The 26,220-nt window shown below is 36.3% G+C and overlaps 1 long non-coding RNA gene across 1 annotated transcript in view; it reads right to left on the reverse strand.

The window, feature by feature from the left end:
- Positions 1 to 4,927: 4,927 nt before the first annotated feature.
- Positions 4,928 to 26,220, reverse strand: part of LOC120730183 — a 44,713-nt gene continuing 23,420 nt past the window's right edge. Inside the window, exon 6 of the long non-coding RNA XR_005695066.1 lies at positions 4,928 to 25,892. This is a non-coding gene — a long non-coding RNA (uncharacterized LOC120730183). The remainder of the gene's footprint in view (positions 25,893 to 26,220) is intronic.

Below are 26,220 nucleotides of genomic sequence, written 5' to 3' on the forward strand. Positions count from 1 at the left end.
CACGCATGTCACACACTCTTTCTCACACATTTTCAGAGCCTACACTGACCACATTTTACTTATGCACACCCCAAAACTACAGTCCACTTTGACACTACAGCACCACAAACCACCTTAAAATAAGCTTCACATTTATGCATCACACGTCTCAGTTTTGTTCAGCAATGTTCAGAAATGCCTCGTAGTGCAACACACAACTAAAATTAGTGTTTTCTAAATTGTAAAGTTGTACCCAAGGATTATTAAATATAAGGTTATAAGTTTGAATATTTGTCTATCTAAGCTTTTTCTGCTGTGGTTACACACACACACACACACAGATTGGAGCCGTTAGGCGTGCGTGTGTCTATGTCTGGGGATCCTTCTGCATGTTTACAGTTTCAATTTTGCCTTTAAAAAAATCCAAACCACAAAGCATTGCTCATGTTTAACTTTCAGCCAGTCTCTCCTCACCACACAGCTACACGCTCATTCTGACATAGTTTCAGAGGCTAAGCTGATCACATTTTACCCACTTACACGCTAAAACCACCGTCCACCTTGACACTATGGCACCACAAACTAGTTTTTACCATAACCTTAAAATAAGCTTCACGTTTATGTGTCATACGTGTCACAGTTTTGTTCATAGATGAACGCCTCATAGTCCCACACACAGGTAAAGTTAGTGTTTAATTAATATAATATTATATATTTATTACTGTTATATGTTTAAATATTTGTCTCTCTCAGCTTTGTCTATTTCACACACACACACACACACACACACACACACACACACACACACACACACACACACACACACACACACACACACACACACACACACACACACACACCACTTCATTTACACGCACACCATTTCCAGCTGTTAGAAGTATGTGTGCATGTGTGTGTATGTCTAGGTATCTTCCTGCAATTCTACATTAACATTTTTATTAGAAGTGTTACTTTTCATGTCCAGCTCTGTGGGAATGAGTGGGTTAATGTGTATTATGTTGCACACACTTGGAATATATCTACGTAGGTGCTCAGAAAGACATTTAGACAAATGCAATTTCCTACACACACACGGACAACTATTGACGCTCACGTTTTTGAAGGCATTGACATTCATGTGCATGAAGTCATTCTTACACACACTGTACACAATTTTACATTTAGTAGCTATATACGAAAGTGATCAGAAACAGAATTTCTGTACACACACACACACACACACACACATAAACACGCACACACATACACGCACACAGAATCTAGTAAATTAGAAAGCAATACCACCATGTGAGCAAAATTTAAAGGAGTTAAAATAAAATGTATGTTTTTTAAGTTTGGCATTAGCAGTTTTACATCTGCATTAAAAGCAGTTTCAAATTTACATTCAAATTACACAACTTTTTACATTTAATCTGCTGCTTGACATTTTAGACGTTTACAACATCAGTACGATATCTCAAAATGCCATTTTGCCACTTCACCAGCTCTTACTGTATCTGCTGTGAGGAATTTTCAAAATGACGCACAGGACAGCAAGCCACCTGGCACCAAGTGTGCGCCAAGGCACAATAACCTCTGAGTTAGGTGCTGACCCTGCAGTAGAATTTCTAAATAGTTCATATGTGAGGTCTCCAGTATGTTAATTTAGGCTCTCAGATTGTCTCATATTTGCCTTTAAAAGAATACTGGGTAGGATCTGGTTAACATCAAGTATGATGAAGATTTAGACATATTTTTTTATTCAGCCAGTTTCCAAAGGTGTCTCTCTGCAAACCTTGCCACTAACCTTCAAAATTAAAATTAATTAATAATCCTTGGTATTATGATACAACAGTCCTACAATAAATCAGTAAATAAAATCAGTACAACAAAAAGTGATTGAAGGTTTAAAATGGTTTAAAATGAAAGATTGGCTTTAGAGAGGTTTAGATTCAGCTTTATCCTGTATTGTATTGCATTATACTGAAAGATGTTTCCATTATTTTGTCCACCCTATTGACATCAATAAACAGAACCGTCCATCAGTATAACACAATATCACTTTTTTCCATTTAACAATTTTTATTACAAATATCAAAGTTTTTACAGTCCTCATAAGATATTTTTGGGAAATGAATTCAAACTGTATCAGAGTGTGTTAGTCTTTCCTCGCCGTACCTTATAAACTGGTGGTTGACTGTGTAAGCAATCATTAAGCTTAAATCCAGACACAGAAGCATCGGTACAGACTCAAAAAAAACCCTTCGGATCATTTCTTGTCAAGACATTTTTACAAATTTTGTAGAAAATACTTAATCCTGTAGGGCAGAGATTTACCCAGCGCATGTTGTCAATGTTAAAGGGACTTTAGTGCCGTTTTTCCTAGAAAGCTGAACTTCTCTGTTTTTTTAAGTGGTCTTCCCATTGTTTTCATGTCCTAAGTCTTCAATATAGAGTTTAAAATTCTGGCGACATACAAATTTTTATATTTTCTTGTGGTTGAAAGATAAAGAACTCTGATTTGGTATTCTGGAATTCAAAACTCTTCCCTAATTCAGGATCCAAAGTTCCTTTATGGGGTCCCTAAAGAATTGGTTGTCAGGGTTTCTGGGTCGTTGACCCAGTATTATCAGTTCATGTTCACTGTTTATCCTCTGTACGTTCCACTTCCTGTTTTGTGTTACGTTACTCTGTGTGCATTATGTTGTAGTTCTTATTCCATGCATCATTAGTTCAATTGTGTTCAGCTGCTCACTCACCTGTCACCTATCAGTCATTGTTCAGCCAGTGTATTTAAGTCCTCAGTTCTCTCCTGGTCGGCGTCGCGTCATTGATGTTGTCACTGCTGTCTATGCCCCATGTTTGCCGTCCAAGTTCAGATCAGTCAGCCGTTCATTCAGTTATTCAGTCAGCCAGCCAGCCATCTCCTGTTTTCGTCATTCGTCCCTCACAATAAACACCCTGAATCTTCACCGTGAGTCCTGCGTTTGAGTCCTTTTCTCCACATCCACTCAGCAACCCCTGACATTGGTTTGATAATCAGAGAATTAGTATGAGATTTAATTTATCAATAGCTGATAGAATGTCTTAAAATAACAAAGTTTTACTAACAAGAAATAAAACAAACAAACTCCATAATCAGCGATGTCACCTTAGGTCACATTAGGCCGGGGTAGTGTTTTCGCCTTATGTTCCAGAAGCTACTTAAGAGCTGGAATACAATTTATCTACCTGCATTGTTTAATCATGACTAAGTCTCACTCTTTCTGCAGCTTTAAAGAGTCTCAAATATGCTGACGTAGTCTAAAAGGTGGTTTAAAACTGGTTCTTGGAGGTGTACTTAAGCGGAAGCATAATTTCCCTGCATTTACTGACATAAACTGGTTGGTTCATTGCTATAGATGTTTTTTTTTAACTGAGAGTATTCCTGCTGTGCTTGTTGGAACTTGACTGGGCTTTTTTCCTTTCCTTGCTCCACCTTTTTTGCTTGTTTTTGCAATTTGTTTTCCACCTGTACCTGTGCAAACTTGCCAAATGTATTTAGGGTTTACCTTGATTTTCTAATTTTTGAAACTGAGATAATTGTTTTCTGAGTTTGTGGTGGAAAGAAATGACTTTAGATTTTGAGAAATGTAGTTTTCTTCAAAAATTATAACTTCACATTCAATAAGAAAAGATTTCATTCATACTTGAGCAATCACAGGTCACACCCTGTTTACTTTGCCCCAGGATTAGGCCACTCTGACTGGTTCTGAGTGCAGGGGGTGTGGATGTGTCTCACTTAAACCTGTTTGACTTTCTGGATTTTCAGGCGGTGCTGATGGAAACAAAAGTGTTGCTTGATCTGAGTGCTGCCCGTCCAGCTGCTGCTCCCACCCTGCTGGATCCAAGAGCTTTTGTTTTCTAACCTTTTCTTCTTTTCTGTCATTGGTCGTGTTAGTTTCCATCTTCTTTCTTTTTGACCTAATAATACACACAAAGATTAAAGATAAATCTCGTGCACACACTGTTGGGAACATCCACACATACTGACCCCAAATTATGTGCAGCAAATGACCAGGCTACAGCTAAGATGCCATAAACATATATCAAGCAGTGGAAAATAAACATGCAAAAAAAAAAAAAGTATAGCTTTCATATTTAATCAGTGCTCGGTGTTGGGACTGTAATTAATGGTAAAACAGTCAGCCAGGATAACAGGGCTGGGACTCTTTGTTGGTGTGGGACACAAATAGTGGGTGTCCTGCTTTTTTCAAGCCCTCCAGCCTACAGGACAGACCGCTCACAGTTCGCCTTCTAAGCAGGACTGATTTTGCATCTGCTGCTATGTTATAGTGACACACACACACACACACACACATTAAGTATTGAGTAAATGTGACAGTAACTTTATATAGTATGTGAGTTACACAAAATAGTCATGTAGTAGCAGATGAATACAATTGCAGGGAGCAGACACACACCAACTGACATGCACAGTCAGTCTATGTGATGATTTTTATTAGTTTCAGCAAGGAGATACAGATGCACACACACAACAATGATGAATTATAATAAGCGCTGTGTAATTCACAAACCATAGCCAGTGATCACTACAAATATTTAAAGCACATCACGTGGATATCGCTTTTGTTTTTTACTCCAAACTGACGATTGTACACCTCTCACCTGCTGACATTGCTTCTGTTTGCATGTGTACACGTTGTAGTTGAACCCCATCACACAAAACTCAGTATGGTTTTGTGCATCTGAAGATTTTATAGTATCATATATCAACTATATACAGATCTTTTATGTTTTTTTCTTGTTTTTGATATATGTATACATATATATACATTTTATTCATGTTTTTTCTGAAACCTAGAACAGCAAAATAATAATAATAAATTATAATCCTAGCTTGTATCTGTGGATTAAGACTGATAATGGGGGTTTTTTGTTTTGTTTGTTTTTTACGTTTACTACAATTAATATTTACTTTAAAATGAGCGTCTCCATTTAATTTTTAAGGTCTCAGTGTGAACCTTAAAGGATGTGTGTGAGTGTGTGCGCGTCTGTGCGTATAGATCCTCATAGTTTTATTGTCTCTTTTATGACAGACACACACTCACTGCATGTGCATGTTGCTTGATGTTCTGTGTATTGTAATGTAAAGCCAATATAAATATAACTGTAGTACTTTTCAAAAAGATGACCACAAATTTTCCTCTTTCATAACATCTGTTATCTAAAATGCCATCATTTCTAATTTCTGAGTGTTTGATGTCAACCTTTTTTGGAACATCCTTGCCATAAAAGCAGAGATGCAGGAGTACTGCTCTGCTTCTCAGAAGCTCTGTGCTTTCAGCTGTACAGTCAGCCATTTTCTGTCAGACTAGAGGAGGCTACACTGCTTATGACAGGCTTTTATAGCCAATTTTGCTAGGGAAAAAATCCCCCTCTTACATCTAGATATGGAAACAAGATAAATGGAGATATGGAAAACAACCACAATAATGACACAAGAGGAGGTTTTTATCCTCCAACCTCTCATATGCCTGACTACCAAGCCATAGAGTGTTTGCAGCAAAATGGCTGCCGAGCATCGGGTCTCAATAGAGGTCAAATAAAAAAGCAAGGACTCTAATTTTGTCTCTATGACATTAGAGTTTCTGCTCTGTTTCTGTTTTTAATTTAATAGTCGTTGTTAATCTTACAGTATCACATGTGATGTGACTGAATTCAGAAAACAAGAAATTGTTTTCAGTAGGCAGATTAAAAAGGATAAAATCAAACAAGGGACTCACAGAACATTTAAAACAACCTTTTAGCTGAATGAGGTGTGAAATTATGGTGTTTCTTTCTCCATCCACACTGAGACAAGCTTCCTGTAGAAAATCAGGTATTACAATTTGACTTGAAGTTTGAAGCCGCAACACTGATGTACATCTGTTCCTTTGTTTCTAATCCTTTAAATCATAAAAATCTCCACAAACAAGTAAGAGCATATAAGATCGTAAAGGAAATAACACTCCTCCCTGTTTGATCTCAGCACATTAAGCACTGAATCTTTGTATTCATGACAGAAAAGTTTCTGCACTCCTGATGATTGTTAACAGTCCCACAGTCAGGCACCAGTATTAAATTAACTTGCTTGAAAGAGCCAACACAGGGTACAGCTGAAGTAACTCTTACCTCTTTTGTAAAACTAAATAAATATTGTGTGGTCTTTAACCCCATGGTAGTGTGGAAATGGACAGTTGATTACAATTTCTTGCAATGTCCTTTCTAGACCTTTAATCTACCCCCCAAAAAACTTTATAAACTACAAACAGCACTCAGATAGAACTTATTTCATATTTTTCTGTCATACACACTGAAGATATATCAATGTGCAGTTTTCTGGGGACCAGCATCTTGTAGACTGAGCAGGGGATTGAACCATCAACCTTCCAGATAGTGGATGAATAAGTCTGCATGCTAAGCTATAGCCAACCAATGACTAGCTGCATGAAATTACTTTAAAGTTGATATCTACGTTCTTTTTGTGTGTGTGTATGTATGTGTGTGTGTGTGTGTGTGTGTGTGTGTGTGTGTGTGAGAGAGAGAGAGAAAAAACCCCCAAAACAAAATAAAATAATAAAAAATTCACATACATACTCATCCATTAAAACAGTTATGTATTTAGCTACATGTGTAGAATGCATAAGCCTCGACAGAGAATCACAGTTAGGAAAATATACACAACGAAGAAAAAGTATTAAGCTGTGCTGCATATGGTTTCATAGTTAAGTAAGAAACTGAAAACATTTAAAAAAATTGACAAAGAAAAATACTGAAATATGTACCATAGCAGGTAAAAAAAAAGATGCTATTGTATAAAAAAAGATTTACAAATTTTCCTCAACATGGCTTTGAATGGTGTAACTCAAATCATCAGGTCAGCCTTCAATTAATCCATAAAGGAGACATGATGAAACTCGGTATTCCAAAGTAGGTAAGTAAGCATAGGACTGAAGTTTTAGATTAAAACAGCATGAAATTTGCACAGTGAAGTGTAAAAATGTTAAATCACAGCAGTATAAAATGATCTAAACAGGTTATTCATGAACACAAATGACTAATGATACTGAAACAGTACAGGAGGCTCTACAGTGACCATCTCATGTTTTCCAGAGCCTATTACAAACATTCTTAATTAATGTAAACGCAAAAGGTTAAGACATCACAGGACATACTTTACCAAAGATCCCAAATAACTTTGACAATTGTGTGCCAACCTTGGTAATTTAAAGAAGATAGAGTTATCGAGCATGAAGACAACTATATATCCACAAGAGAACAACAACAACAAAAAATAAAAATAATATTAAGAGAATCTGTACGTGTATAAACCTCCCAGGTTATACTTTATGTGTCACTGCTGCTGTATTCCAGTACATTCAATAAGATGTATCAAGATCTTGTGTCCTATCAAGATGATTAGGACACAAGAGGGTTTGCTTTTCCTAAGTTTGGATAGCTGCTGTTGTTTTGTTTATTTTTTTCTGACTTATACCCAAGCCAGCAATTAATGAGAGTTAGAGACACTTAACTACATTAGAGACAAAATATAAAGTTGTTTAAAAATCCTGTATTCGTTATTACGTTCAACAGTTTTCCTACAATCAGATGAGCTTAAAGTTATGTCAAACAGTCAGTATGTTGTGAATTCACATATAAAATAGCAAAATGCCCCTTTTAGTAAAGGTAGTGTGAGTATTTGTGACTTTTCATAGCATCTAAAATATATATAAAAAAGAGGAAATTATGAAAATTATGAAAATATTATTGCCTAAAAATGGGATTCATCAGCTCTATGGAGCTGTGAGACAGATGAAAAACCTTTTGACTCAACAAACTAAAGTATGTCATGACAATGTGATGTACGTGCAGTAGCAAAACATTTGATCAGCACTGAATGTTGAGCAAAGGTTGACCTGTCATTAACAGCACAGAACACATCTGTCCATATCTGCACAATAACAGGTCCAACATTCAAAAACTTTGCTGTTCAAAACCAATTAAAAACATTTGCTCAACAGTTTTGGTGCCACCTCTAAAAACAAGAACCAGGATAAAGAGAGAGCAAAGAGCAGCTGCAGACCAAGGACATTCATTTTTATTCAATCTGAAATCATGTGATAGTGATAGATGGAAAGCTGAGGCCCTCCCTGTAAGCAGAATACATGTAAAAATACATGTTGTCTTTGTCTGCTTACATTTTACTCCAGCTACAGCTAAACATAATCGCATTTGTTTTATTTTATGTATAAATTAGATCTTAAACTACTGGAGGTCGCACACGTGATGATGCGTGCATTGTTTTAATTGTACTCGTGTGTGATGAGTGTCCAAAAAGAGAAGAGCTCTGTTTACAAGTTTGCTGAGTGACTTAATGTTACCTATAGATAAAAGCAAAGAAAACAATTTCCAAGAAAGCAAACAAAACCATTGAGACGCATTCAGGTACAGAAGGATCCATTAAAACTCTTTAGCTTGTGAATTTAGCTCCAGCCTTATTAGAAAAGAAAATAACAGGACAAGCGAAGCAGCTGAAGAGTTCCCCACAATTACACTTTTCACATAAGGGAAAAGGATGTGGAAGTGAAGGAAAATTGGAGCTTCTGAGAACAGAATTATCTCCAAGATTCTTTGTATTCATTTCTATTTAATAAATTAACTGAATTTTTTCTCCGTTTTTATCTAAACATTATCATATGTGAGATGAACCTTTAAGCAGGTTTGCTTTCAAAGTTTGTTTAAACTTTTGTTTTCTTCTTTACCTGCTTGCATCGTACTCTTTTCCAAACTGTAACTTTAAAGTTAAAAAGATACCATAAACAATCAACAGTAAACAAGCTGTAAGTCTGGACTGTTGGATTAAATGCAATACTGTTTAGTGCTGTGGAAAAACTAGTGTAGTGAATATGCTGGGAAAAGACAGTGGATTTAATCTGTTCATTTTCCACATTCCAGTTTTGCCTAAATGTAATTATATTTCTTTTATTTATACATTTGAGTGCCCAACAGGTGAGGAGCTTTGTTTACAAGTTCATTGAATGTCATCTGTTGGGAAAAGCAAAGACAAAAATCTGCACATAACCATTCAGAAGTCTCTAAGTACACAAGACTCCATTAAAACTCTTTAGTTTGCAAATTTATCTTCAGTCTCTTGAAAAATGAAAATAATAAGACAAGATGAGCACTTGAAGATAGTCACACAATTATAATTTATGCAAAGGTGAAGTACACATGCAAGTGAAGAAAAATTACTTTGAAGATTGTTTGTATTTATGTTTACTCCTTTGTTTTAATAAGTTATGTTAAAATCTAAAATAATAAAGCACAGGCTTTGCAATTTGTCAGTTTGGTTACACGCTGCAAATTTAAATTATAATGTTGAATTACTGATGCACACCACTAAGTAAGACACATATGAGTTTAGCACTGCTCTGATTCTGTGGAAAGACTGTAGTGGAGTGGCATACTGGGAAAAGACAGTGGATTTGATGTGATGGTTTTCCAAAAGTGATCTCTAAATAATTTGAATCTAATTTGTTTTGTTTTATTGCATTTTTTTTTAAAAATCTAGAATTAATGAAAGTAGTAAACGAGAGGACTATTTCAATTCTATGCTTTTTTCTTAAATAAGTATCCTGACAATGTCATGTACACTATATGGTCAAAGTATTTAGCCACATGTCTTAATCTTTTAATTCAGTTGTTTCCAGTATAATTTATCACATTCTTTGTGACTAGATTTGTTGAAACACAGTCAAAGCTTAGTTTCTGTTTGTTTTTTTTACTCTTTTTTCATGTGTGTCATAAATTGAGCTGACAGTTGTATTATACTGCTTTTAACATGCTTTTTTAGTGGTTTTCTTTAATTGTAATCAGTGTATCTGTGTAACACAGCTTTTAGTCAAGGAAACACAAACCCTGAATCCTTCTTATTTTAATCTCCTGTCCAGTTTTCCCTCCTGTTTATGCACTGTTTAGTATCACAGCTTAGAGCACATCTTTTTGGATCATTTAGTTCAAAGTATGGAGGGAGTATGGCTGGAAGAATCTAACCAGGTTAGTCATAAAATTAAACCTGCACATTAGTATCCTAAAACCTTGTGGGGAGGCTCTTGGGTGATCTGTGATGATCAGCTGATCCTGTTTATTTTTCTAGAGCTACACTGTACTTGAATTTTCATGTCAGGGAGACAGTACAAAAAAGACTAAATGCATCAAAACATCATCATCAAAACAGGAAAAACTGCATTTACACAAGAAAAATAAATGAGCTAAAAGAATGTATATACGTCATCATTCATGCACCCTGTTTATCACTGCTGCTGTGTTCAGACTACAGCCAATAACTACACTGAATGACTACATGAAACTAAAACCAATGGTTCTAAACACAAAAAGGTTGGTTACTCAGTTTTATTTTTTTGGTTTTCTCTCTCCTGTCCAAGCTCTACATTAAACTGAATTAAGGAAAAGTAGAAGCTAAATTAGACAGAAAAATAAATATATGTCTTAGTTTGACAGACAGAATATTTAAGTTATTTTAAAAATCTTTTTTCTTTTTGACACTCAAAAAAGTTCATAACTCACCATAATCAGGTGGGCTTGAGGCAACCAGTGTCAAACCCTCAGTACATAAGAACTCACATTTATGCCCTGAGTAAATTACCTTGTTTACTAAGTAAAGTAGTGCGAAAAACATCCAAAGGAAGGAAACGTATGAAAAACAAGAAAAGAAAAGAAAAACAACAAGAACAAGAACAAACAGAGAGCAGCTGCAGGGCAGGGACATTTCCACATATGACGTTTGAGATTTTATGAGTGATAAATGGAAAATGGAAAGGCAGCATTTCGTGTGTGTGCGTTTGTGCGTGTGTGTGTGTGGCTGGAGGATCATTTTAAACCACACGTAGCCAAAGTAAATACACTTTTTAAAACGTACCCTTGTATTTTTTGAATCAGGTCAGCCTGAGAAGATTCTTTTTAAGAATCAGTTTTTGTATTTTACATTTTTTGTACTCTTTTGTTTAAATAAATTCATTGTGCAAGTATCTTCAAATTCTCTTGTTCCTGTATCATCATTATAATGTGTAAATTAGCTTTTGTGTCCCAGCAACTCAGTGTTCACACCTGTGAGAAGGTCTACAGGTATAAAGCTTTGGTAACTACACATCTGGTGACCCTAAAATTACTCTTTCTATACTATTTACATTACGACAAGCCACATGAGTGGACGTTTAGTGTAAATGGACATCTGCTCTGTCCTGTGGAGAGAGCATAGTGGAGCAAACGTGCTTGGGAAGAATTTGATCGATTAATTTTCTAAAATTTACTTCCAATTAAAGGCAATCATAGTTGTTCCAGTTTATCTATAAATGTTACATTTTATTTTATATTTTATTTTTTGACTTTCTACAAATTAAAGAGTTTCCTGATAGTGTGATGAGAAGAAGTTTGTTTACAAGTTCACTGAACGACTGAATGTTACCTGTCAATAAAAGCAAAGAAATCTTTTTCCAAGTAAGCAGACAAAACCACTCAGAAGTCTCTAAGCACACAAGAATCCATTAAAACTCGTTAGTTTACAAGCTTAGCTCTGACCTCTTGAAATGAAAATAACAGGAAAAGCGGAGCAGGTGAACATAATTGTACTTTCCACCAAAGTGACGAAGCTATAGAAGTGAAGGAAAATTGCCTTTTCTAAGTAAAATTATTTGTAAGATTATTTGTACTCAACTGTATGCATTTGTACTTGTTTATTTAAAAAAATACATTGTCCAGCATATACATTTTCTCTTGTTTTGATCTGTGACATGAACTTTTTATTAGAATCTCAAAACATTTTTAGGCTTTGCAAGTATAACTTTGTTCCATTGTCGTTTTCCTTCTTGTCTGCTTTCATCTTAATCCTGTCCGAGCTTCAAATTTAAAGTATAAAGTTAAATTTCTAACACATCCCATAAACAATATAGCAGCCAGTGTGGACTGTTGGATTAGGGTCAGCACTGTTGTTAACCAACTAAAAGAAATCATATGTTTTACTAATAGATTTTTATCTTAAACTAGAGGAAATAGTAAACGTGGCCACCAAGATGTTTGCGCTATTTTAAATGCACCATTTTGACTTTTTATCAATTAAAGTGTCCTGACAATGTGACGAATACCCAAGAAGCACATTTTGGACACTTTGTACAGTTTAACACAATATGCACTCGTGAGTAAAATCAAAGGAAATATGTGCCCACAACATCCACAAGTAGCTTCCTCTTAAAAGAACAATAAGAAAAACAAACAAAAAACAGGCAGCTCCAGATCAGAGGCATCCCCACATAGTATGTGGACACAGTTTAAGATTGTACAGGCTTGTTACAGAGAGAAAGAAAAAAGTTATTTAGTTTTGTCTGAGTCATCTCAGGCTGAGAAAAGATCATCTGTATACTTACAGAATCATTTCTGCATTTTCATTCATAGTGTAGAAGTACGTGCAGTGCTTTTTATGTTCTTGTCTCATTGCTATGATCTGTAAGCTGAACTTTTGTAGGAACCTGTAAAGATTTTAATGAGTTTTTTGGTGACACTGTTGATTTCTTCTTTGCTTGTGTGCACCTTAGACCCATCCAAGAATCAAATTCCAAATATATGTTAAATTGCTATTGCAGACCATCAACAGTATAGGTATGAGAGCAAACTGTGAAAAAAAAAATAGATTTGATCCATTAACTTCCTTACAACTTAGACTAAATAAAATTATACTGATTTTAGTTATGCATTTTAGCTAAAATGAATAAAAGGAGTAATGATGATCTTGAAGATCAAATTCCCAGCCCTTTTTCCTGAAGTAAGACCTTAAATCTTCCCGATATTGTCTGACTCACATCCTAATGGCAAATTAAGACAGCAGATTAAGAATACTGTACATGTCTGGACAATTCAAGTTACACTGCTCGTACTATGATCCTCATATGTTATAAAGATCCGATAAGTTGAAAAGAGTTGGAGTTTTTTTTAAATATATTTTAATTTATATTACTTACACCATTATTTCCTATGCTGACTCACTGCTTGTTTGCTCTAGGCTTAGTGAAACTGTGATGCAGTTTGTCAGCTCAATCTTTTTTTTAATGATTTTCAATCAAAATTATGCCGTTTTTATACACAAATAAATGTCTATTAGTGAGGTAATTGTAACATTCTGTGCAAAAAATCATTTAATCAAAAAAGCTTGGTGTAAAATGTGACAATATTTTTGTATTTCTTTCTCTTTCAAGCTGTAATGAGTGTATGCATACCTGGCTTTGAGAAGAACTACATCGTGTAGATTTAAGTTTTACTTTTCCCTGTGGACAACACAACCATGTTTTAATGTTTACTGCTGGTTTTGAACTGAGAATCCTTGTTGACCTCTGTGGTTATAAAACTCTTTCAAAGGTGACTGCATAAACTTCAAATAGCATGCTGTTTCAGAGCAAAAAAAAAAGAAAAAAAAAACAGTTTGTTTTTCAGATTTTCCTGTAAAAACGGCTGTCTTTAATGGGCAAATCTGTAAAGTGTACGCAGGAAGCTGGAGTTAGGTTCACATATAATTTGCTGCTATAACTACTCTTATTTGGTCTCCTGTTGACCACTTTTCTGTCTACCGTTTAGATACACGCAGTAATTGAATAATACAATTTTCCCCTCAGTGGGTGAGTCTAAATTTAGTGAGAACCTTCATGAACTGCTTATCTAAACCTTCATTTCTGTTACTAGTTACTACTTGTACTTACTAAATAAATTTATTAACAAAATTTATAAACTGATTTATGTGTGTGTTTTTGTGTGTGTGTGTGTGTGCCTGTATATGTATTTGCCACTATGCAATCGGTCATTCTCAAAGTTTATTAAAAATGTAAGTAATTTCAATAAAACTATTGTAAAACTGATTTAGGAAGATTAAGACTCCTAGATATAACTGAGAAAAATATATTTTTGGTTTTAACTGCGACTTTACACAAGTGACCTTGAAGATGTTACATTTCATATAGTCAGTCTATGAATTGTCCTTCTAGGTGTATATTCACCCCCACAGTGTGTGCACAGTTACCCTTTTCTCTAAATCCTCTAAATTCCTTCAGTCTAACGGTGAGTCTTCTTCTAGATTGAAATTACAGTCTTCTACATAAAACACAAACCAATCTGTATTAACTCTAAATGTTTAGAATAAAGAAAACATTTAAATATACTGAAATCATCGTATTGCAGTAAGGTCTTGTGTTATTATCTGAGTGAAAAGTGATCAAGGTAGGTCAAGTCCTCCTTAAAACAATACTTTTCTCAAAAAAATTTTTCCCATATATTTACTTTGCTGCTTCTAGTAACATTAACCTGTACCTCTCATATGTTAACACGTTCCTTAAGAGGCTCAAAAGAGGAACATTTTGAGAGTTAGCGATCAGTGAGCCTCGTGGTGCCTCATTCTTTAGCTCCATAGGATTTCAATGCACATAATTTTTAGGCTTTGATTGAACTTTAGTCGAGGCCTCATTTAAAGTTAGACTGTGGATTATTTCAAATTAAATGTTTCGTTAATGTCGTTCAGACATATTATTTATAAAAATTTTACAAGAATTGATCCTAAATTTGTTTGGCTAAGGCCTGTGGCCTTTGTTTCCTGATATGACACTAATGGCTTTTAAAATCTTTCACATTGTTCCAGCTGAACTTATACCTCCAGAACAAATAATGCTGGTTACATCTGTGCGGTGGCAGGTAAGTGAATTTCCAATAAATCTTGAATGTATATTAACTGTCTCTGTTGTCTGTTCTTGGGCCTACTACTGAAAAAATAATGTGTCCCACAAAGCAACATTTACAGTAATGGAGGACATAACCTGCTACAAGAGCAGAAATTATTCTGCCCAAACAAAACTTAAAATCAAAGATTAAGATTTGCTGCTAATAAATTCACCTTAAAGTTCTATATTTTCTTCTAGGTTTACCTTGACTAATTATACATTTTGATACGTGGTGCACACGTGGTAAAACCCATGAAAAGGCAAAGTTCAAAATGTCTTAAATGTTAAAAAATTGCAGCAATTTCTAGTTCTGTTTTTTTTTTCTCTTCCCAAATATTTTTTAGAACCATTATAACTATAAGAAAAAGTCATATGTTGTTTTTATGCATTAGTCCTTTAAGTTTTGAGATAAAATGTACCCAGAAGAAAACTCAGTCAGGAGCCTCAAATTTTTGTTGCAAGTGTCAGTGAGGGAGTTTTAATGAAATATTCTGTGTGTTGCTGTAGCTACTGATAGTGTTTTTTGAGGCAAATATAATTTTGTAGTCTCTGAAGGAAAAGGCCTCATGTGGACTCAGTACATAAGTAAACTCACATTCAAAATGTTAAATACATCAGACAACACATGAATTACAATACAATGGATCTGAAACAGTTGATGAAAGGAATGTAGTTTCTGGATGAGTTGTTATTAATAGAAAGATTAAACAATAAAACAGCAGTTACATATTTTGTCATGTTTGTCTGCATCTGTGCTTTCTTGTTTGTAAGAAGAGAAGTTATAGTTATGAGAAAATACAAGCATACATTTTAAAAAGCGTATTTATTTGGCTATATGTGGTTTAAAATGATCCACCCCCACCTTCAGCCACAAACACACACACACACACACACACACACACACACACATACACACACACACACTGCTTAATCTTTTTTCTTATCCTTACCTCAAACACTTTTATTTAACTTTTAATTTCATAAAAAATTAAATCTTTGAATTTTTCAAAGCTGTAAGCTATAAGGGATCACCACTTTCACAAAATGGTTTAACATCTGCATTATTGTAAAACTCTCTGATTAGTGTTTCTCTTCACACTCACATGCTGCTTCTTTAAGTTGCATCAGACGTAAATTGCTTTTTCCACAAATTCCAAAATAATGTTATTTGGTAGTTAGAACACCGTTAAATTTTTATTTATTTATTTTTTATATGATAATCAATAAAAAAATAATTAAAATAATAATTTCATCGCCCCTTGTTACAAAACCAAATAAATACTGACTGAAATAATATGACAGTGTGATTTAATTAAAATAAGATATTTAATTATTTATGATTAAAAGCAAATGATAATATTTAGTTTTTTTTTAAACATGGTTATTTGTGCATACCTGTGTTCATGAATGAATGATAATGTTAAAAGTCCGCTTGTTCACTGTTACTGTTTTAGACTACGTTACATGTTGGGGAAAAATAAACAAGATAGTACTTCAGCAGATTTATTAATAAATGTGTGTGTGTGTGTGTGTGTGTGTGTGTGTGTGTGTGTGTGTGTGTGTGTGTGTGTGTGTGTGCGTGCAGTGAGAGGGATGATGACGAGAGATCAAGTAGAAGAGAGAGTGTGAGAGTGAGTCAGTAACTGTACAAAAGCATCAGTATACGAGTGAGAATTTACTTGTGAAATTGTGTATTCCTGACATATGCAAACACTTGCGAGAGAGTAGTGTGTGTGTTTGTGTGTGTGTGTTTGTGTGTGTGTGTGTGTGTGTGTGTGTGTTTACCGTCATCCATTAACTGTGAAGACAAAGTGAGGAACAGTTTGTTATCACGTCTGATTCAACTTGTTCGTGAACATCTCCTGTTTTGGAAAAAAGAAAAAAGAGAAAAGAAATATTTATTTAAATAAAGTTGAGGTATGAGACTAAGCTATAGTTTGACTTTATAGTTTGAACTGACTAAATTAAAAAGTAAAGTGAAGTTACTCTATTAAAAGTTGTTTTGTCTCATCGACAGTTCAGTCCTCAAAGTAACAGTTGCAAAACAGGAACACCATTAATAGCTCCTGTCTGTACATACGCATGTGTGCATGTGCATGTATGCACATTGATGGGACAGCATCAGTGAAATATTTCAAGGAATAATTTAACCCGCTGACGTAAGTGTTTGCATGGGTTAGAGGAAGAAAGGCTCGGATGTGAAATTTTGTCTATTTATATTTGTGCATTTGCGTGTGTCTGTGTGAGAATTAAATGGATTGTATGCTGTGATGCTTTATTCATCTCTGTCTATGAAGCCACAGAGACAGCGAACCCTCAGAGTGCTGTTGACGTCCGGACATGCACTGGTGTGTGTGTGTGTGTGTGTGTGTGTGTGTGTGTGTGTTTTTGTCTGAGTGCATGTGTTCCTCCCTCCTTCCTACTTTGCTGAATCACTTTTCATGACCACCTATTTGGACAAGCAATTTTTTTGACTCACTTGACAAAAAAAGCAGATCTGTGTTGGTTAGGTGAGGCTAGACAACAGATAAAAGCCTCAGATTCAAAGTCAAATACATTGTCAGTAAAAGTGTCGCTCAGTGCTCCCCTAACCAGACAGAAGGGTGGAACAAGGTGGTGGAAAGGCGGCTACAGGACATGCAGGCAAGGTGATCTAAACTGTGCCTTTTTGTCCTTTACTATCACATGGATAAATGTCTACACAGAGCCACACGTCTTTTTAAAAATATGCCAACTTTATACCAAACAACCTTAAATTTAATAGACATTACTGTCAAATTAATAGTTTTATCATGGTTCTCAAAGGTAACAAAGGCTCAAATTGCCCTTCTTTTATCAAAATAATCAGCTGTAAAAAAACAACAAGAATATTTTCCACATTTTTTAGATGAGCCTAATCCAAAAAAAGGAGTTGTTTTTATTTTCCAGAAAAGGGTTGTTTTTTTTTGCTTGTTAGCTGTAAGAAAGCAAATGCTGACCAAGAGTCTGTGCCATGATGATCAAGGATTTGAGCAAGAGAGCTGCTTCATATGAGGAGCATGTTATTTATGTACTCTAACTGGGACATACATAAACATAGACTAATCAAACACATATCTTGGGTACCTCTTATGCTTACTGAAACAAGTACCTGGCATAACTTTACATGATTATGTGAGGTGTTTGCATACGCAGGTATCATACATGTGTGAGAAGGGGCTTGAAGGTTATAGCCTAAACTAAAGAAACAATATTACAGCCAAGGTCTTGATTCACACTCAATCATCCAGGTAAGGAAATCACAGAAAATTGATTCTGCTCATCTGGACGCCGCAGTTTCAGTGGCAAAACCATTTCGTCACTCATCCAAGAGGCTTCTTCAGTCGCAGCTGACTGCAGGTTTCTCCAGCCTTATAAAAAGTATATTGGCATAATGACCAAAACTAACACCATTGCCTACTAATGGGCTGTGAGTTCTGTTTCATGATCGTTAATATACAAAATGTCATGAAGGGGGGTAATTAGGGAATGGGTGTGCAGCATTGTAAGATGCTAAAACGTGAAAAGAGAACAACCATTCCTGAAAGAGTTCAGTTGAAGTTCACCATCTTACAATGCTGGAACTACAGCCATTCCCCAACTCTGTGAATGGCACTCATGGCCATTGATCAGTGGTCATGATGTTTTGGACATCATGACAGTTTCAGTTTCACTGAGCTCACGGCCCATTGTTAGTCAGTCTGCTAGTTTCAGTCATTTTGCAAATATACTGTTGGTCAGGTTGGGAAAACCTGCAGTCAGCTGAGACTGAAGAGGTCACTTGTCAAAACGTTTCTGCAACTGAAAATGCTGCGTCCGCGTGAAGAGAATCAACTTCCTGGGATTACATATAATCCTTAAACTATCCTGATCAGGGAATACTGTGGATTTAAAATTTGTGCAACACTCTAAACAGGAAATCAAAACACAGGAAATAGTCCCACTATTAGTCCCTTAATAGTTCCACCTGTGAGTCAGATGACAGGAGATTTACACACCTCAGCTGAAGAAGATCGTATCGATACCCACACATAGCCCGGGGAAAATAACCTGAGAACTCTCACAATGTCATATAACTCTATGAAACAATACTTGAAAAGTGAATCAGCATGAAGCGCATTTACAGTAATTAGAAATTGTGTTAAAGAGATAAAAACATGACAGCGTGTTTGGACTTCTCATTTCAACTCATATTAAACCATATAACAAATGAAATCTTACTACTCCAGACTCAATACATAATGAAAAAGCTTATGACAAGGGGAGGAAAAGTCTCAGTAGAGTCGCAAAATAATGATAATGTAATATTTGTAAGTGTAAAAGCTTGTCTTGTCTTTCAAGGCTCAAGTGGCATAACCATGTAAAAGTGTGGATGACATCAGTAGGGAAGCTGAAACAGCTGGATGGTTGCCATAGCATCCAAAGTACTGCATACGATTGACAAATTTAGAAAACCAAACACTTTGTGGATTTACTCATAATGCTTTGATGGAACAGTAAATTTTAGACAGCTCAAACCAAAAGTTCAACCACAGAACTCAAAACAATAGCACAACTGATTACCTCTATTTTTGTAAGTCAACAAAGGTAAAAGAAGGCAAATATTTTTATAAAATGTTATATTTTAGATCCATGAGTAATTTAAAAACTATTTTAGCATTCTAACATGAAGAGAATAAAAATGTTTTTTAAAAAAAACAATTTCAGCACCAAAGCCACAAACATATCAGAGCAAAGAGAACACCTCTAATACTGGAGCGTGTGTAACTTTTGACATTTACAGATTACAGTCCCAGAATTTCATCATCATCCTCACTTAAGACAAAATAGCAACCTGTGGCACAAAAAGGTGAGGCCAACAGAAAAGCGCCAAAATCTGCAGTTGTTTGAGTCTTCACTTGAAGCTGCCTACCAATTCAAGTCAGCCCTCACAGACTCCCATGGGGAAAAAAGTCTGTTTATAGCATAGTAGCACAGACACAATTAGGACTCAAATTTATGGGTGTACCTCCTTTAATTGATAAGTTGCTAACACACAGCTGTAGGTCCATGGGTCATTGAACTGGACCTCTGTGATGATTGTGATGGGACCCTTTAGAGGATTTTTAATGGAAACTTTCTTAAAAAAAATAAAATGGCTTGCTGAGTAGTAAAGCCTGTACAAGAAGTTTATGCTTCACTTTTATTGAATGAAACACTTGCATTTTGCTACATTGTTACTTCGCACTAATTGGCAGACTTGTGTGCCTCTGCAATAAACTCATATTTTCAATGAATGTATTGCTATTGAACCTTGCTGATCTCACTCCAACCAGTGTTTCAGAAGGGTAAGTTCTGGCTACAATAAAACAAAGTCTTAAAACTGTAGGGTCCAAAAACCAATGGGTGATGGCACAGTACTATCTCCATCTTTTATATACAGTTTCTAAAAGTCACAACAATATTAATAGGCAAGTGCAGACTTCGGGAGATGCACACAGTGGAACGATATCCTTAAGTGATGTTACTTAATCTGTAAAATAGTTAATAATAATAATTAATAATAAAACAGAATCAGTGTCATCAGCTCACAAAGAGATAAAATATCACAGAATAACTGAATATTTATAGAGATATAAAAATGTATTATATTTATTATGAATAGCTCTTGGGGTTTTTGTACATTTTGAACATATTCTAACAAATCTACCAATAACTCAAAATCAGAGTATCGTCAGCCATACAAATAAAGAACAGTCATGGTTAAAAAAAAATAACTGCTGGCAGGGTGTGAGAAATGAACAGTCGTCTCTTGCAACACACTTTGAAGCCCATTATCTTTTTATGATATGTAAGAAGAAAGAGAAAATATTTTAACAACAAGATATTAATTGCCTGACAGACAGAAGTGATCACAAGGCCAGTTAAGTGACACATCAGCTAAATATGAATGTTTTTTATTGTGATTTTTTTGTTGTTGAGGAGACTTGATATAAAAAACAGTTAACTTATAGCTAATATCTGATAGTTGTAACTATTTATATTCTATAAATGGTTCAGCTTTGTATATGGTAATGGTAGTTCACATTGATCATTGAGGTGTCTTAGAAACTAATCTGCACAGTTTAGATGGAAGTTATAACATGACACGTTCACATTAAAGGTGATAATTAAAGATATGAATTATAGGTATTTTGGTCTCCCTAATAAGGATGGTTTACCTGAAAAAAGCTAAGTAGAATTGTTAGGGCAAGTCTCCAAACTTATTTGCAAGACACTGCATATAATTTCATGCAGCTTTCATTCATGCAACTGTTCCTAATAGTTCATGCTGTATACCCTCTTGGTCCCAAGCATGACCATATGTAATTAAAACAGTCACAGCGATCAATAATCAGGCTATCAAAGGCCTGGCCAAGGTAGAATTTAGATTTCATCACTGCACTCACTAGCCACTTTGTTAGGTAAGTATGTTCACCTGTACATTAAGTTGATTATCTAATCAGCCAAATACATGGCATCAAAATGGGGAACAAAGGTAATTTAAGTGACTTTAAAAATGAAATGGCATGGTTGCTGGTGCCAGATGGACTCTCAATCTCAATATTTCAGACTGACAAACAGAAAATGCCTTGTTGATGTCAGAGATTGGAGGAGAGTGGCCAGAGTGTTTCAAACTGACAGTAACTAAATTGATCACTCGTGATGATCAACGTATGCAGAGGAGCATCTCTGAGCATGCAATATTTCAAACCGCAAAGCAGATTGACTACAGTAGCAGAAGCAGAAAACCCCAACAAGTGCCTTTCCTGACCATGATGGTGAGTTCACTGTACTCAAATGACCTCTACAGTCATCAGATCTCAGTCTAATGGAGCACCTTTGTGATGTCGAGGAACAGGAGGGTCACATCATCTATGTGTAGCTGAAAAATCTGCAGCAGCTGTGCGATGCCACCGTGTCAATATGTAACTAAATTTCTGAGAAATGTTTCCAGCACTTTGTTGAGTCTATGTCATGAAGGATTAAGGATTTTTGAAGGTAAAAAGGGTCCAACCCAGTACTAGAAAGGTGTATCTAATAACATGTTCTGTGACTTAAGATTTTCAGTTTTGAATTTTTTTTTAATTACTCCAAGTTGAATCTTACTTATTACTTACTTAACTTATTTAAGACTGTACATAAAATACATAGTGCTGACAATTTAATGCTTTTATGACTTATGTAAACTGTCATTAACACCTAAAATATACATGATGGAGAAAGTGTAGCGTTAGACACTTCATTTATACAAAGTGCATTTCCTACTGGCTACCTGCCAGTTCAAAGCAGCTTCTTAAAACTTTCTGTATAACAGTGAAGTCCCAGCTAAAAGCTAGCTATACGAACTCTTTCATATAGAAAACTCTGTCTGTTTTTGTGCTGTGTTTTATTTTTTCTTTTGTAGGTACTTGCTTTAATCTAGTATTATAGAAAATACATTTCAGACTGTTACATGAGTTAATGCCTATCAAGGGACGGGTGTTGGAAATTAACATCATCCATACACATGGACGGTACACTGGCCATAACCTCTGCAACCGCCAGTGTTAATCTGTATTTAAAGCTTGCAAATTGTATGATGATTTGAGCTTTCTGACTCACCATGTCACATAATTGAAATAATAATTAGTATTTTATAAAAAATAAAATAAATAAATAAATTGTAAAAGATGATTGTTGTGATTAACACTATGGTATTTATTAAAACTGAGAAAAAAAAGAAGATTACAGAATAGTCACAGAACCAGCACCTCATCTCACATTTTTAATAGATTAATGTCTGTTTTTGAATAGTTGGATACAACCAGAAAGAATTGAATATTTTCATTTGTTTAGCAAAATTATTATTTTTAGATTAAAAAAGGCAAGACCAAGAACATTTTTATTCAGATTTTTTCTAGTTCTGTACTGTTGGTTTCATACTATATATACATTTCATCCTTCTCAGAACACAATCTGGTCCACAGACCCAGAGTTCTAAGGCTTGTTGTTGCCCCATGTCTATGGGGAAACATAAGTTGGATAAAAATCAAAGATGCATTGGTACAAGCTGATATTGTAGGAGCTCCAAAAATATGGTGGAGTTATATTGGAAGATTTCCTTGGTGTCCCTTGGTGGGAGGATAGTTTGAGTTTCCTCTATGTTGAGAACCTTTCTGCGTCATCAGCAGGTATCTCAGGTTCACTAGCTTTTCCCCCCTCTTCATGGCTGTTGTATTTGTCCTGGGAGCCTGGTTGCCTTGAAGGTGAAAATGGATGGCTACACAAGGAGGTACCCGGTTCTTGTTGGCTATAGCTTTCTGGAAGCCCACCTATTTGGTGATTTCTGTTGGAACCTTGTCATGTCCCCTCTCCCGGTGCTTTTGGACATCCTCCTAAGATGTGGCTCAGTGTGCACAGTACTGCGCCACATTGCAGGCATGATGAGCTTTCCTCCTTCCCCCAGATCTTTAAATTGCTTGGAGTTGGTAGATCAGCCATGGTGCATGGTAAGAAGTTCTTTCCAGGACATTAGTCCAGCAAGTGCTTGGTCCCACTGCATCCAAAAGCCTGGGGATGCAAGCCCCATCGCCTTCACCTGGCAGTCATCTTCTGCTGCCTCTGCACCCAAGCGACCTTCACAGACCACACTGATGATATCTTGGGGCTTCCAGTATGCTTCTGGCTCCAATACTGCTTCTTGTGACTTCCACTTCCTGCTGCATCCAATAGATTTGTTGGCCTGTTGGACATTCTCGTCTTTTGATGGGAGGAGTGTACCCACTGCTCTTGCCTTGGTGGCTTTGAATTCTTCCACCAGTGATGAAACTGGTAATGGCTTTTAAGTGCTTTACAGGTTTACCAAGCTAAAGGGAGTGAGAATGCCCAACCATTTTCTCAGAAATTTGCTGCACAGCCTTTCCATTGCTTCCAATTGTGGCATGGGGAAGGCATACAGTAGGAATAGCCATTGTAGTCTGGGTATGATGTCATACTGAAAACACCAAACCTTGAACTGTCAAGCAGCAGGCTGTTGTTAATTGATTTGAGCGAAGTACTTAACTGAGATTTGGCATCCCTGGGATTGCCGTGTCCTTCAGGGAGCTATCATAATTCTTCCCAAGACATTGGATCCCTTGTTCTTGAGTTGTTAGAATCTCTGAAGGTTACTGAAAGTGTTTCTTGCCCATTTTCCATTAAGGATGCTTCTGGATTTCTCCAGTTTAAATTCCACCCATGTCCATGTTGCCATCTTCTCCAGTGCACTCAGGATCCACTGTGTTGCCCTAGAATGATGAAGTCATCACAGTTAGATTGTCTAAGAACACTTGGCAGGCAGGATGTCTTGTGCTGTCCTCTGATTTAGGAACTCTATACCTTATCCACCTGCCTCTAGCAGTAGAGTCATTGCAAACAGGACAACAGAAATTGTACATCCTGCTATGATGCCCTTCTCCAGCCTATGTCACTTAAAGGTAAAGTTTTCCACAGCGAACCTCATCTTCAATCTATTCATGTATAACATTACAAGCTGCACTATCTCTGGTGGTATTAGATAGTTCTCTAATGCAGGTTGAACCAGCTGTTGGGTTACATTCAGGTAATGTTTTCACTGGATCCAGCCATACATTAGAGAGTTTGGTGTTGTTACTCTTTGCTTTCTTATTAATCTAGCCAATCACTGATGTATGCTCCATACAACTAGAATACCCTAACTCCTGCTTTCTGGGCACTAAGATCAATGTATTCATTATTGAACAAATAAGATGTCAGTCTTTTAGCAACAGTGGACCAGAATATTTCCCCCTCACCATCCAGTAGTGAATTCTCTTGAAACTCTTCAATCCCAACTGACATCTTCCCTTTAGGTACAAAGCAGCCCTCAGCAAGTGTCCAGGGGTTGAGCTCTTTCCTCTTTTTCCAGAGTGTTTGTAAGGGTTTGTATAAACTTTTCAGCTGAGGATAGTTCTTGTAGATCTTATATGAGGTCCCTGATGGTCCAGGGGTGAACCCTGCTTAGGCTTTTTTCACAACTGGTCTCACTTTGTCCATAGTAAATCCTGCCATGTTAAACTGGATGTGTGGCTTTAGCCTTGGTAACTGGTAAGGATATTCCACCAGTGGAATGTTTCTGAAGAGGTCACCATGTGCTACCACTACACTCTCTCCATTCACATTCCTTGTTTGAGCAACATGAGTTGCCAGAGGGCCAGAGCACTGTGGTGTGCCTCCTGGCTCAGGTCCTCCACCGACTGACAAGCATAACTCATATACTCAGAGATTGCCCTCTGGGTCCTTTGCATTGTTGCAGTTGGTGAAGTCTGATGCTTAAATATTCTGCCATAGCTGGAGCAACTTCGTTTTACCTCACGTACCTCTTTTGCCCAGTTTAGTTTTGTAGTTCTTATGCTGCTTTCCGGGTTTTTGGCTACATGATCTGTCCATTCTGGCAGAGTAATACCCCCAATCTGCCTAGCCTTATTCTCTTTCTTTAGTACTTGTAGTTTACTCATGCAGAGTGCTAACTCTAACACTATTGCTTGCTGCCTTTCTGAGCTGTTTTCTGTTTTTTCACAGATGTCTGTGGGTCTTCCCCCACTGCCAGTGGGCCTTTCCCCGTGGTCACAAGAATGCAAGTGAGATAAACATTGACGATGCATTGCTACAAGCTGACGTCTTTGTAGCTACAAAAATATGGTGGAGCTAGACCGTAGCAAGATTTCCTTGATGTCACTTGGTGGGAGGATTGTTGGAGCTTCCTGTATGCTAAGGACCCTTCTGCATCATCAGCACGTATCTCAGGTTCATAGCATTTCGCTCCTTAACCTGTACTCTTCAAAAGGCGGTTAGGCTATTTCCCTAAATGACTTTCTTTAAGTGCTTCAGTTGCAAGGTGAGCTTTTGCAGAAAGTATGGATGTTGAATAGGACCTCAGCAGCCCATTTCAATGGGAAAAATGTTTGCATGGCACCCTTTGATGACAGCTTCACCTATCAAGTCCAGGTACTTTGCTTTGTTTTGCTGGTTTAAAATTGCTAGCCTATCCTCCCATGGTATGTAAGTTGAGCTAACAAGATACACCTACGAAAAAAAAGAAAAAAAACATTAAATAGAAATATACATATGCAAGAAATTTGTGAGATTCAAATACAATCTCTCTCATAGTACAAACTTGCTAAACTAAGGCTACGTTCACACTGCAGGTCTTAATGCTCAATTCCGATTTTTTGATCAAATCCGATTTTTTTTGTCTGGTTGTTCACGCTACAAATAAAATGTGACAGCGAACGCGCTCTAGTGTGAACGGTTCATGGCCCTCAAAGCGGGCCGCATGTGCAAAAGAAGACGTCACACACAACACACTCTGTTTACGGAAGTAAAAATGGCAGCTACAGAGCTAGTAGGTGTT

Source organism: Simochromis diagramma, unplaced genomic scaffold, assembly GCF_900408965.1.
Source record: "Simochromis diagramma unplaced genomic scaffold, fSimDia1.1 OVJJ01000293.1, whole genome shotgun sequence".
NCBI classification, from domain to species: Eukaryota; Metazoa; Chordata; class Actinopteri; order Cichliformes; family Cichlidae; genus Simochromis; species Simochromis diagramma.